Source organism: Chenopodium quinoa, unplaced genomic scaffold (genome assembly GCF_001683475.1).
Source record: "Chenopodium quinoa cultivar QQ74 unplaced genomic scaffold, ASM168347v1, whole genome shotgun sequence".
NCBI classification, from domain to species: domain Eukaryota; kingdom Viridiplantae; phylum Streptophyta; class Magnoliopsida; order Caryophyllales; family Amaranthaceae; genus Chenopodium; species Chenopodium quinoa.
This window is the reverse complement of record NW_018743593.1, coordinates 2,891,090-2,904,575: the sequence shown is the minus strand read 5'-3', so window position 1 is coordinate 2,904,575 and position 13,486 is coordinate 2,891,090. Positions and strand designations below refer to the sequence as shown.

Here is a 13,486-nt window from a genome sequence, read left to right as displayed (position 1 = left end):
GTTTGTAACTAGTATACAAACGCCAGTTACAAATATTAAGTCAAAGAAACTTTGACAAAAAATTTTGTAACTAACTTACAAACGTCAGTTACAAATATTAAGAAGTTAGTGCTTTAGATTATAAATAGTAGTTGTAAATAATTAAAAAAAAATTACTATTGAAAATGAATAGTGTGCTTACCATTTTGCCATTGCCTTTTTATTGTGCGTTAAATTGTGTTGTGGACCAACCCCAATTTAGGGCCTATTCTTATTGACTGAACTCAGCTGAGCTGAACTGAACTGAACTGAACTGAATTGAGCTGAACCGAACTGAACTGAACTGAACTGAACTGAATTGAGCTGAACTGAATTGAACTAAACTGAACTGAACTGAACTGAAATGAATATTTTATATGAGAAGGAAATTAGGAGCTGAGCTGAACTGAACTGAACTGAACTGAGCTAAACTGAACTGAACTGAACTGAAATGAATATTTTATAAGAGAAGGAAATTAGGAGCTGAGCTGAACTGAACTGAACTGAGCTGAGCTGAACTGAACTGAACTGAGCTAAACTGAACTGTACTGAACTGAACTGAATTGAATTTCAACGTAAGAGAACAGACCCTTATTCATTCTCAACCCTCAAGTAGTCAAGTTTACGTTCCTTCTCTAATTCAATGCCGAATTTCTACAGTTAGGGCAATTGGAATTTTAATTGGTTGTGGTGGGGTCCGACGGCGGCGACGGCAGGATGAAGAGAAGGAGTGTGAGAAGGAGGTCAAGGATAGAAGAGATTGTGAGGAAGAGCATATAGTTGTTGTTGTTGGTGGTTTTGGACGAGGTGCATGAGTTCTTCCCCTAAAATCATGGCGTCATGGTACAGAAGATCAAGGTTTGTTCACAGTACTTTTAGAAGCTTTAATTCCAGATTATTGCCTAAAACCCCTGTTCAATCTCCTGCCCAAAGAATTAATTCCAGTTCATCTCCTTTATTTTGCAATCAATTTAAGTCTTATGGGTTATTTAGGTCAGCTTCGATTTCTTCAAAATTTGGGAATTTTAATGGGTGAAAGAATAATCAAAGTAATTTGATATCATGCCTCAATCTTTCCTCTGATCCAATGAATTGTATTGATGTTTAATACTTCAATTGGTCTGCTATTAATGTGTTTTTAGGGTTTGTAAAAATGAAAATATGGATTTTTTTTGGGTTTTAAAAGGGAATTTTGGATATTTTGGGTTTACGGCTTATACTTTTAAAAGGATAAGGGGTTTTTGATTTCTCAATAAAATTCAGAGTACGCTGTGGTGGTGAAGCCTTGAAGTTTCTGAAGCATCTCCATATTAGGTCCTCAAAGAAAGGGATTTACGAAGGTGAGATCTTATTCAATTGATTGTTAAAATTAAGGTGAGGCAATGGAGAAATTCTTTGTCAAGTAGTGTCATCTAAGGTACAATTGCTATTTCACTGATATTTTTTTATGGTTGAAATGTTTTGATCGCTTTATATTGTTCTGGTTGAGTGTAGATATGAAAAATTCAATTATGCAATTGAAATAGTTCAAATTAAGAAACAAATATTTGATTTTTTTTTAATACATTTGTATTTTAGCTATTGTATGTTAGATTAGTATCATATGATTTTATCTCTATTTATGTATAATTATAGATTGTGAACTATCAATTGGATTACTTGGTTGAAGAGTTGTTGTGCATCAGTGCATTGAATTGGCACTCTGTATTAGAATGTTGGCCGAAGATGATGCAAGAAATCGTGTGAAGAAAGTTTCAGACTTTCAGCTATTCACAATCTCTGTCATAAGGTATATAAAGAGGAGTGGGTGTGGAAGCTGCCTGCATCATCTTTTCTTAATCTTATATAATTTGATTGGTTAGTCATAATTCTGAAGATTTTAACATGAACCTGACATGGTAGATGGTGCTAAGTCACATACGAAAGTCATGTAAGGAGTCATAATTCTCTGCTGGGTTGACTTAATTTATATGTGATTCGATTTAGAACTAATTATTGTTTGTAATTGATTACAGAAGAAGGCTCCTTATTACATCCAGAAAGCAGAGAAGAGGAAGGCTGATTATGAAAAGAGCATGAACACCTATAACAAGAAATTGGTATAGTCTAATTTGACTCCATTGGACTTTTGAAATTTGCTTATTTATGTTGTTATTAGTGTTTGAATGTAGTATAAATTTTGGCCAAATTTTGAATGCATAGGACAAATTTTGGCGACGAACAAGGTAAAATCAAAGTTTGGCCGATTATACGAAACCACTGGTTCAATACTTCAATCAGACCCTCCGTCTGTGCTTTGCTTTTTTGCAGAAACAATTACCCGACCACACAGACCACTTGTTTAATTAGACCTTGTTAAATTCGTGACCCTTTTTTTTTCATGTTGCCAATATTTATTTGCTTGTATTGCTGGTATTTTTGACATGATTGTGTTATTGTTGAATTTTGTTTTTATATTTCCTGGTTTACTCAATTGTTTGCTTTCTTGCTCTAGATTGGGTGATGAATTAGACAATGGAGAAAACACTACCTTGAACGAAAAATCATATAGTAGACGAATCTCTCTCAACCCCTTTAATTCTTTAATTGCATGCTTTATGTTTTCAATTATATTTCATATTTATGGTTTTTGTGCATTTTTTTTTTATGATTTTTAATTTGGTTTTACTTGTTTTTTCCTTTTTGTGACATGGGTATTTGATTAATCTAAGTTTTATGACTTGCATTTGAATGTCTCTTGATCAATTCGTGATTAAATATTGGAAAATTGATTAATATATTATTTTTAAAGATTGCTAATGAATTGGATATATTTAATTTGTTACTAACTAGAAATTTGGTAAAGAGAAATGTCATTTCATGTGTAATCTTGTCTATTAATATACTTTTAAAGTGCAATTAAATTCTTTTTTCCAAGTGGCTATACCATTATATTTGATTATTTTTGTTGGTTAAGGGTGTTTCCAAGTTAGTGGAGTGTATATATTCTATCTAGTTTAGCACTAAGAATGAATACAATAAGAAAATCAGGCTGAGGAATTTGCTATTTGCAAGTTAGTAGGATTTCAAAATGAAATTTGAAAAAGGGTATTGTATGATACATGATGCATAAAAATGTTGCCTTGATTTCCTCGTATACCGGTTATCAAATAGTGCTTTACATGAAGGTTGATTGCATTATCAATTTGCAACATTAGATTTTGCTCATATACCTTAAATATCCAAGCTCTATATTCATCTATTATTTATTTATTTATTTCTTTTGTCTATCTTCAGGTTTTAGGGAATATTTATGTAGTTTCTACCTTGCCAAACTCTTGTTATAATGTATTATCGGTTGGACTTTCATTACAATGAACTACAAGTTGGGGTACGTTAGTTATGTTTCTTAATGTTGTTTAACATTTAAGGATTATGGGATAAAATTTGTATGCCTATAGGGGTAAAATTAGGGACTTTGCTTTGAACTCTGATTTGTATACTCTCGGGTGCATCGTACACCCAACTAACTCAAGGTTAGTTTTTGCTCTTCATTTGATGATTAAATGAAAAACAATCATCAAAATGACAAAATGAGAACAAAATACATATGGGTGTATGGTGCACCTGGGTGTACGTATATAATAAATTCATTATAGATCTTTGAAATGAATAATTTGATTTGCTAGAACACAAATTGATGGTGGTGAATAATTCTGTAGACTCTTAATGAACATTTTTTTAGGGATTAAAAAACTCAGCATTTAGAATTTTTTGTTGTTAATAATTTGTCATAATGATATTCAGGCTGCCCTCTTCTCTGTTTTGGTTTTTTTTTTTTTTTTTTTTTTTTTTCCAATGCTGCTAATGATGATTTGATGAAATCTTTTTTTTTTTCTCTAAGTTTAAATGACAATGAAGCCTCTGCTCTTCTTTTGTTTGCCTTCTTAATTAGTGTAGAGGTAAATTGTTGTCATTCTTCCTTCAATTTCTTTGTGGTAATATACAACACGAGTAACTGTCAGAAAAAGAAGAAGAAAAAAAAAAGAATGCAAATTTCCATGCTGGTATGTTTCACATTTCGGTGAGTCACTACAACTTTTTTTTTTTTTGATATGTTTGTGCAGTGAAAGCAGTTAGCAGCTTTTGTGAAGGTTATACCAATCCCAACGTATCCTACTGTGATTATCCAACTACAAGGAGTGACAATGGGAGATATATCCTAACTGGTTTAGAAACTTACTTATAATATTCATTTTAAAATTGTTTTTAATTTTTATTTTTATTTACTGGGAAACTTTGCGCATTTTAAGTTATATTTTACTTGGTTGTCAGTATGATAAGAATTAATAATTTCAACAGGCAGAAAGTTGAATTTACAAGATATAAGTATTCTACTTCAATATATGTTGAAGTGCATATTGTATGATGATAACGTTAAAGTGACTTGAATTTGATTATTTGCCTACAGATTCAAGCTAGTGGTTTTGAAGGACCAATACTATTTAGTATATCAACAAACTATGGAGTGGTGACATGTTTCTTATGGTGAATCAATTGTTCAGTCAAATTTTAAAGTTTATTGGGAACATCATAGTATTTCACTTGTTTGTTTGTATGACTCCTATGAGAGACATGTTTGTAATTTATTTACAAGATTAAGTATATATATCATTTTCTATATTATTATTAGAAGATTTATATATAGATGTCATTTAACTTGGGCCTTATATTGTTCAGATTGATGATCATTATTGTATTTAATATAAAGTTGATAAATAAATTATAGTGCTTCACGTACAAAAAAATGCACTGTAGTGGTGGCAGTAGGGGTGTTTGCTACTACTGCCATTTTTTTTAATAATATAGAAGGCTATTCGTAACCGGCGTTAAGTTATGCTAGTTACAAAAAAACCCTATTTGTAACCGGCGTAACTTAATGCTAGTTACGAATAGTATGCTTTCTAACTTGGAAAATAGATATTTGTAACTGGCGTTAGGTTAAGCCAGTTACGAATAGTATATTATTTGTAACTAACATTAGCCGGTTACAAATAATTTTCACTAATTGTAACGGTGGCATCGCAACCAACAATGCCAGTTATAAAAAGTCAATTTCGTCAGTTACAAAAAACATTTTTCCTACTAGTGTGTACTAACACTACCTACTAGTGAAGATGATTTAACCCTTGAAACAGATGCTAGTAATGAGCACTGGAGTGCTGTGTTAAAAATCAAAGAAGGAGAAAGACTTTGCAGATATAGCAGTGGAAGTTTTAGTAAAGCTCACTTAAATTATCCCACAATGCAAAAGGAATCCTTGCAGTCATTCGAGGGATCGAGAAGTTCTTAATCTTCTTAGCCCCTAAACAATTCTTAATAAGAACAGATTGCAAAGGCATACTCGGTTTTGTTAAAAAGGATTTGTCTAATTTGCACGCGCAAGGGAGACTCCTGCGTTGGCAATTATGGCTTAACCAATTCTCTTTTAATGTTGAGCATATACAGGGAACAAAGAATTCGCTGGCAAATAGCTTGACCAGAGAATTAGCTAATGTCGTCCAAGAAGCTCAAGACTACACAAAAACCTCCTGCATACCAACTTCAAAAGATGGATGTAGAGAGGAAAACTCTCATTGATGAAACCGAAAAAGCAATGGAGCGGGTTTCACCCTACAGTTGGGCCTTAATGCAAGGCTTGGTCATATCAGCTAGGGGTGTTCAAAAATACTCGACCCGACTGACCCGATCCGATGCCTCGATGACCCAAAATAAAATAGTCAGATTTTTTTAAAAAAAAATCAATTCTTCGAGTCGGGGACCCGACCCGAGAAACTTGTGTATCTCCCGGGTCGGGACATAGGTCAGTATATTTGGCTGGTGGGTACCCAAAATCCCGGTTAATTGTTTTTTCAGAATATATTTTTTCTTTTCATGGACTCTTATGTAGTTAGGGTTTATTTGTTTTCACCTATTCCCCTTTTTTTGTAGTCGTTTACTACATCCCTCTCCTCTCTGACTCTCTCTCCTCTCTCTTTCCTCTCCTTTCCTCTCTTTAATTCTCCATATTCATCTCACATTCTCCAATTTCTTTCTCTCGATCTTGCCTCATGGTTCAAAGAAGAGAGATAAAGTGTTGTGTTGTTCATCTTCTCAAAAGATTTTAACCAACAACATCAACGACGATCTCGACTAGATGACAAATTGACAGATGCAGCAGATTCAATTCTTCAATGGATCTCGTGATTCAAGCCGTTGATCTATTTCACTTAGTTTCAGAAAGTTGGGCCACTTCAAATTCATTAGCGTTCCACTTTAAATTTCTTGCACCACTTCATTTTCATGATATGAATGCATGTTACAGTCAGTGGCGGACTGGGCCTTGTGCCTGGTGGGTCAAATGACTCACCAGGGCCCAAAAAAAATTTTAAGTTTTTTTTTTTAAAAAAAAAAAAATAAAAAAATTCTAACTTCTGAGTTCGCCTCTTCCTCTTCGCATTTTCCTCTTCGCCTCTTCCTCAGTTCCTCTTCGCTTCATCTTCCTCTTCGCATCTTCCTCAGTTCCTCTTCGCTTCATCTTCCTCTTTATTGAAATGGATTGGGCCCTTGCTTTTTTTGCTGAACACTGAAAGAAGAAAGCTGCAATTCACCATTTTTGCTGAACTGAAGCGATGGCACAGCTAGATAAATTCAGGTTAGTCATCTACTCATCTTTCGGCTTTTTTTTTATTTATTTATTTAATTGTTCATATTACTTGTTAGTTATGATTTAGTAATACTAAATTTGAACCCTAATTTTTCAATAATCAACTCAATTTCAGAGAATTTTGCATTATCTGAATTAGGGATTTCAAATACTAAAAAAATTCAATTGAGAAAAACGATGCACTTAATATCTAAAGGAATGTCAATTATCAAGTAACATTGTAACACCGTCGTGGCAAAATTGTGAATTTGTGAATTGTGATTATGAGACGACTTGGAAAAGTTTGACAGTGCTCTTGTGAATTGTGATTATGAGACGACTTGGAAACAGTTTGACAGTGCTCTTGTGAATTTGTAAAATTGTGAATTTGTGATTATGACAGTGGCAAAATGTTTCTCGTTTGAAACTTCAAAGTTTGACAGTTATTGTGAATTTGTGAATTGTGATTATGAGACGACTTGGAAAAGTTGCAATAACCCAAAGTCTCTGAAATGTTTGACAGTGCTCTTCGCTAGTTTGCTCACGCCTCCAGTGCTGGCTGTGCTGCTGGCTGCTGCTCGCTTGCTCTGTCCTCTGTGCTCACCGCTCTTCGCTTCGTCGCTTCTTCAAAATTCTAATCTCCTATTCTCATTTTGCTAGTAAGTTGATTTCTAATTTTTAGTTTAAAATTCTAATCTTCAATTTAATTCAGTCTAATTAGTTAATTCTATTAAACTTTGGTTGATTTTGTTGTTGTTTGTTTGGTAAACTTTGAACCTTTTGTTAATGTTGTTGGGTTTTTGTCTTTTTGATGAAATTTGAACCTTTTTGATCATGCGATTATGTGAATTGTGGTCAGTGTTTATTTAGGGTGTTTATTAGCTTGTTAATTATTAGTTGAAGTTTTTTTTGGTGTCATTGATCTTCAATTGCAAGAACTTGAAAATCGATTTCCCGAAATAACTAAAGAACTACTTGTGTGTATGTCTTGTTTGAGTCCTGTGGATCGTTTTTCTAAGTTTGATAAGGAAAAATTGATTAAGGTTGCAAAATTCTATCCTAATGAATTTCCAAGTTCATAAATAGTCTTTGGTCATACACTTGAGAGTTACATTTGTTCTGTTAGAGGAGATGAAAGGTTTTGGAATTTGAAGGGTCTTAGTGAACTTTCAATCAAATTGGTTGAAACGGGATTGTCTGAAACTCATGATAGGGTCTATTTACTTTTGAAGTTGGTGTTGTTTCTGGCATGAAGCAAGTGAAAGACAAACTACGAAATAGCATGGGAGATCAAATGTTGAATGATTGTTTAATTACTTATTTGGAGAATGATTTGTTTTTGAATGTTAGCATGGAAGATATCATAAATCGATATCAAAACATGAAAACTCGTCGAGAAATATTGTAATAAGTTTGCATTACTATTTAATTGTCTTTTGTAGTATTATATGAACATTTGGTTGTATTTTGTACTGTTTGAATATTTAGATGTATTTTTTAGTACTATTATTTGGTTGTTTGGTAAAATTTTTTTTTTACATATTTGATTATCGATTGTGACTCACCAGTCGGAAATTCCTGGGTCCGCCACTGGTTACAGTAAACCAATGGTCTTTTTTTTTTCTTTTTTTTGTTTTTATGTTATATCTATTATTAATTTGGTATTTGTTTTCTCCACTAATTTGATACTTCGTATTTAGTGTTGTTTCACAATAATATAAAGTAAATTGGATTTTTTTTTTTTTTTTTTTACAAAATACCTTTTACTACATTGATTATCAATTTTCACTTTTGGCAGTAAATTATCATCTAACTAATTCGGGTACCCATTGACCCGACCCGAGAAAATCGGATACCCGAAACCCGGGTACCCGGTTTTCTCGGGTCGGGACATGGGACGAGTTTCCAACTACCCGAGGATTTGAACACCCCTAATATCAGCGAAACAACGTTCACGAGATGGTTTAATCAAGGGTTGCCATCGTGCAGTCCAAAGGTTATTGATGTTCGAAGTAACAATTATGTTATTTCAACTCATTCCTGATTTACGAAATATAATATTAAACAGTACCCGGTTACCCGGATTTGAACACCCCTAATATCAACGAAACAACGTTCACGAGACGGTTTAATCAAGGGTTGCCATCGTGCAGTCCAAAGGTTATTGATGTTCGAAGTAACAATTATGTTATTTCAGCTAATTCCTGATTGACGAAATATAATATTAAACAAAATAAGAATGGTACGAGTTGGTGGTAATAAGGTCCAGTAAATTCTTTGATCTTCGAGATCTATGGGGAGAAAGAAGAGAGTTTCCCAAAAACTCTAAAGTTGCATCATTGCGAATCTACCCATATCCTCTTAATCAAAATGCTCCATTCATTAGTATACATTACAAGGCTTGGGATTATGGAATGGTACATGATCTCTATTAATTCCCTACTCCTTATAACTCTTTTTTTCCAAGACTTGCAAACTTCCAAGAGTACGCATTCAACAAGGTCCGGAAATATTGTAATGACAAAAAAGAAGACTTTCAGCTAGGAGCAAGGGTGCAATGTGCTAATATCGAAGTTAAAGAAGGAAAAGTTAGTCCACCGCATTACTTGATAGTGTTTGGGAAAGTAAGGTGTTGCAAAGATCCCATACTAATTCGTTAGAAGACTGTTTAAAACCAACTAAAACCAGAGCACTGGGATTTTTCTATATTTCACAATATCTTAATGATTTTATAAAAAGGAAAGAAAATCCTCCTGTCATGTTTCATGTTGGTAACACGACAATTGTGGCGCCTAACGAGATGAAAGAATATTTAGTAGATGACATAAAAAACACCGAGTCAATCTACAAATATTAAGAAGATATTGAAAGTGGGAAGTTTCTGTCATTTGAAGGCCATGAGTATCTGTTTGAAGCATTCATGAGTTGGGATGAATCATACGCAGCCAAATGTGTTGTAGACTTTGGCATAGAAGAAGAGAATCATATTTATGTTCATTATGAAGACATCAAAGATAGTGAGGGGAGCCTACAAGAAATGATGATGGATGAAATTATGAACGTGCTTGAGCCCACACCAGCAATAATTCAAGGAATCTTCACTGTAGCCACATTTTAGTAATTGTTTGTGTCTTAAAGTATCTTTGTAAAAAGCAATGGTGTAGAATTGCTTGCTGAGTCAGGATAAGGATCCTTGATGAATCACATATATATAGTATTTACTATAGGCACATTTATGCTAAGTTTATAGTAGTCTTTTAGGTCTTTTTGTTGCTTTTTAGGTTGCAAATGCATAAGTTGTTTGTTTTGTGCTCTATTACGCTTTGTTTGTGTTTTTCTTAATGTTTCAAGTGATTTGATAGTCATTTGGACGCTTTTGAAGTGTTTGGAATTGATTCGGAAGATATTTAGATGGAAGCCGATGAATTGAGTTTATTAATTGGAGATCCCATGTTTGTGGATGTTGATTTTTTATTAATATATGCATGAGACATGAATATAGCATTCACAAGGGTCGCTATGCACTTTACGGAAATGAATTTGAGTTAGAAACGAAGAAAAACGAAGGTTTGCAAAGTATCAAAAATGACCTTTGCTCACAATTTTGATCATATCTTGTGTTCTACAAATTGGATTGAAGCGATTCAAGTTTCATTAGAAACTATATTTGAAGAGCTTTCTAATGATAGGTTTTACACCTCAAGAAGCTTCCTAGAACAAAAGTTATAGGCGTTTGAATCCAAGAGATGCAGTCAGCCACCCGTGTGATGTTGCTACGCCCCTGTCCCGCGACCACTCGACACCAGCCACAGCTACTGCCAGCCCGCGGCTACCAGCCTGCGCCCACAGGTTCTGGCAAGCATCCAAAGCAGCCCATGAGGTGCTCGTGTTGTCGACTTCGCTTGCGGTTTTATGCCACGTCATCTTTTATCATCCAATACAAATTCAACTTATGTAATCTTTATTTTCTTTATTTATTTTTAGATTAGTTTAAGGAAGTTTATAATTACTCAAGGGATTATTATTTTCCCTTATGGCTTTTTATACTTTATTTTACGTTCGTTTTCTTAGCCCTAGTTTTTTCATGGGCAACTCCATGGATTCTCCATGGATTGTTCTTGAGGTTATTAGTTTTATTCATTGAGGTAATTTTATTTCTTTATTTTAATTATGCTTTCTTTATTAGATTTAGCTTTAATTATTTATTTCATGTTTGAGTAGTTCAATTTCTAGGGGTTTGGGAAGCCATGTTTATACTTTAATTCTCGATTGATATTATTTATGATTTGATTATTGATATCTCTAATTGATAGTGTTTTTCTTATTAATCTTGCAACCTGATCAATTGTTTGATTTATTACTATTAATAAGAGTTTGAATTGAAAGATCTTACTTTTAGAGGCTTACCTACAATTAGCAATTCTGATTATGTTAGTGACCGAGCTACATATGTTGAATTGAGAGCGTTAAGACCCGACCGTAGGCTTAACAATTGTTCTAAATAATTGATTGATTGAATTGTTATTGATGTTTGATAGATTTAGAATTATAAGCATGGTGAACCATAACCCTAGGTCTTTTTATTAATTGTTTTATCCCTACTTTATTTTAGACTATATTCTTATCTCAACTTTGCGACATTGTTTAGTTTCTCCATACCTTGAAAGCTAGATTGAATAGCCATCTCTCTGTGGATTTGACCCTACTTACCCTACTACATTATTAGTTGGTTTTGTTAGGAAATTATTTTTGACGGGTGTATGACAACCTATCAATCCTATGTAACTTTACTTCCCTATATATAGGGACTTAGGCCAAGAAGTGAAGGCAGAGTTGGAAGAGTTAGCTAGAGAATTGCTCTGAAATTATTAGAGGGTCCTCTAGAGAAAAATACTCACCTTAAGAGACAAATTGGTTCTCCATCTCTCTTAAAGTAGAGAAAACTCTACTTCAGCTTATGTCTATTTAAGTTTTCAGTTTGTGTAATATATGAGTGTTGTAATCTTTTCAAATTAAATAAAAGTTTTGTTCAAGAAGGGAACGTTATCCCCTTGAACCTTATATATCAAATGAGTTATCTTTCTGTTTAAGAAGTTCCATCATAAACATAGTAAGGATTGTCTAATTAGAGATTACGGTCTAAGGTAGGAAACGAATTAGATCTGTGCTGAGCCTGATCTAAGGAAGACAGGGTTGGGGTTAGCTACCTTGGTAAAGCCGGAAGCTCAAAACGTCGGAGGTTCCATTGTCGACTAAGTTTAGGTATTGGTCAAAACTCTCTAGGTAAATAATTATTATTGCGAAGCATGGTGGGCTGTTAAATTGTTAAAATAATTCACTTCGATGTATAAGTAGTAGAGTAGTGATAACTAGTACCAATAAAAGTCATTTAAGTAATCATCAGATCGAATTATAGTAAAAATCAGTGTATTATTAAAAAACTGTTACTTTAAATTAAGGTGTTGTTATTAATTTATCAAATACTGTTATTGAGTCTTTAAGTACTGTTATTTACCCTAAATAAAATATATTGACGTCACTTGGTATTGGGCGGGGTAGCCTATACCGGGTAGCGGTCCATCATTCCCCCCTACCTTACACCAAACTCACACCAACCCCTACCTTACCACCACCATTCCAAAAAATGACCCAAAAAATTGAAATTAACCCCAAAAAAGGAAAACCAGCCTCAAAAAACGAAAACCCCAAAAATACGAATATTAACACAACATAATCAAAATATACCACACCGAAAAATTCAAAACCAGTAGATCTACATATTAATTAGAATTTCATTAAAAAAAAAAAACGATTATTAACCAGCGAAAATTATAAGAAATATATAAATATACAACTGTCTAATAAAATTTATAAACAAACATTACAATTACATACAAAATTAACTTGATCTAAACTTTAACCTAAATTACAAGATCTACAAAACAAAAACGTTGAGAGTGGTGGCTCGCGACGGTGGTTGTTAGATTTATTGTTGTTGCGCCGTTGTCGTCGGTATCGCGTCGTTGTTGTTGCGGTTAATGTTGGTGGTGGTTGACGCTAATGGGAATAGTTGTTGCAGCTTTGTCGTTGTTGAGGGTGCTTGATGTTGGTGGTGAACGGAGGGAGAAGAGGAATAAGACAAGAGAAAGAGGAGGGAGAAGGAGAAGAAGACCAAGAAAGATGAAGGAGGACAAGAGAGGGAGAAGAAGATCAAAGAGAGAAGAGGAAAGAGAAGAAAGATCGAGAAAAGAAGAGAGAGAAAGAGAAGGAAAAGGGGAAGGAAGAGGCGGAAATGAAATAAAGGAGTGGTTGGCTGTTTTTTTAGGGTTTTTTTATATATATATTAAATTAAATGGGTTTTCACCATATACCCCTGAGTTTTTTGTTTATACATACCATGAACTTCATAAAATTCATCATATACCCTTAGGTTTTCACAAAAATACATCATACACCCTTGATGACTAATGATTGCTAACTTTGTCAATTATTAGTGTTACTTATGACCTAAAACTACCCTTAATACATTCCTCCACCTCTGAAATCACCCACATTTTTTTCTCACCTTTAAAACCACGCCAAATTTCTTTTTTTTTATTCTCAAAATCGATTATACGGATATAATTATTGAGATTTGGAGTGGTTTCAGGGATTGGACAAAGGAGCGGAGTGGTTTCAGGGATGAAAGGAGAATTAAGATGATGTAGATGCATAATTAATCAAATTACACTCATTCTGTTGTCATCAGTGGTATATGTTGAATTTTTGTAACAACTCAGGGGTATATGGTGAATTTGACAATTT

General features: G+C 33.7%; 1 long non-coding RNA gene across 6 annotated transcripts; it reads left to right on the top strand.

Annotated features, from left to right (window-relative positions):
- The first annotated feature begins 626 nt into the window (after positions 1-626).
- On the top strand, positions 627-4,689 carry LOC110682794. 6 transcript variants are annotated; one of them, XR_002503473.1, is made up of 6 exons: positions 627-876; positions 1,282-1,948; positions 2,034-2,117; positions 3,295-3,388; positions 3,902-3,959; positions 4,125-4,689. It is a non-coding gene; the product is annotated as an uncharacterized LOC110682794 (long non-coding RNA). The 6 variants fall into 6 exon arrangements; XR_002503474.1 differs by having other exon boundaries at positions 1,282-2,117; positions 4,125-4,226; positions 4,469-4,689; XR_002503475.1 differs by lacking the exon at positions 3,902-3,959 and having other exon boundaries at positions 1,282-2,117; positions 4,125-4,226; positions 4,469-4,689.
- The last annotated feature ends 8,797 nt before the right edge of the window (positions 4,690-13,486 follow it).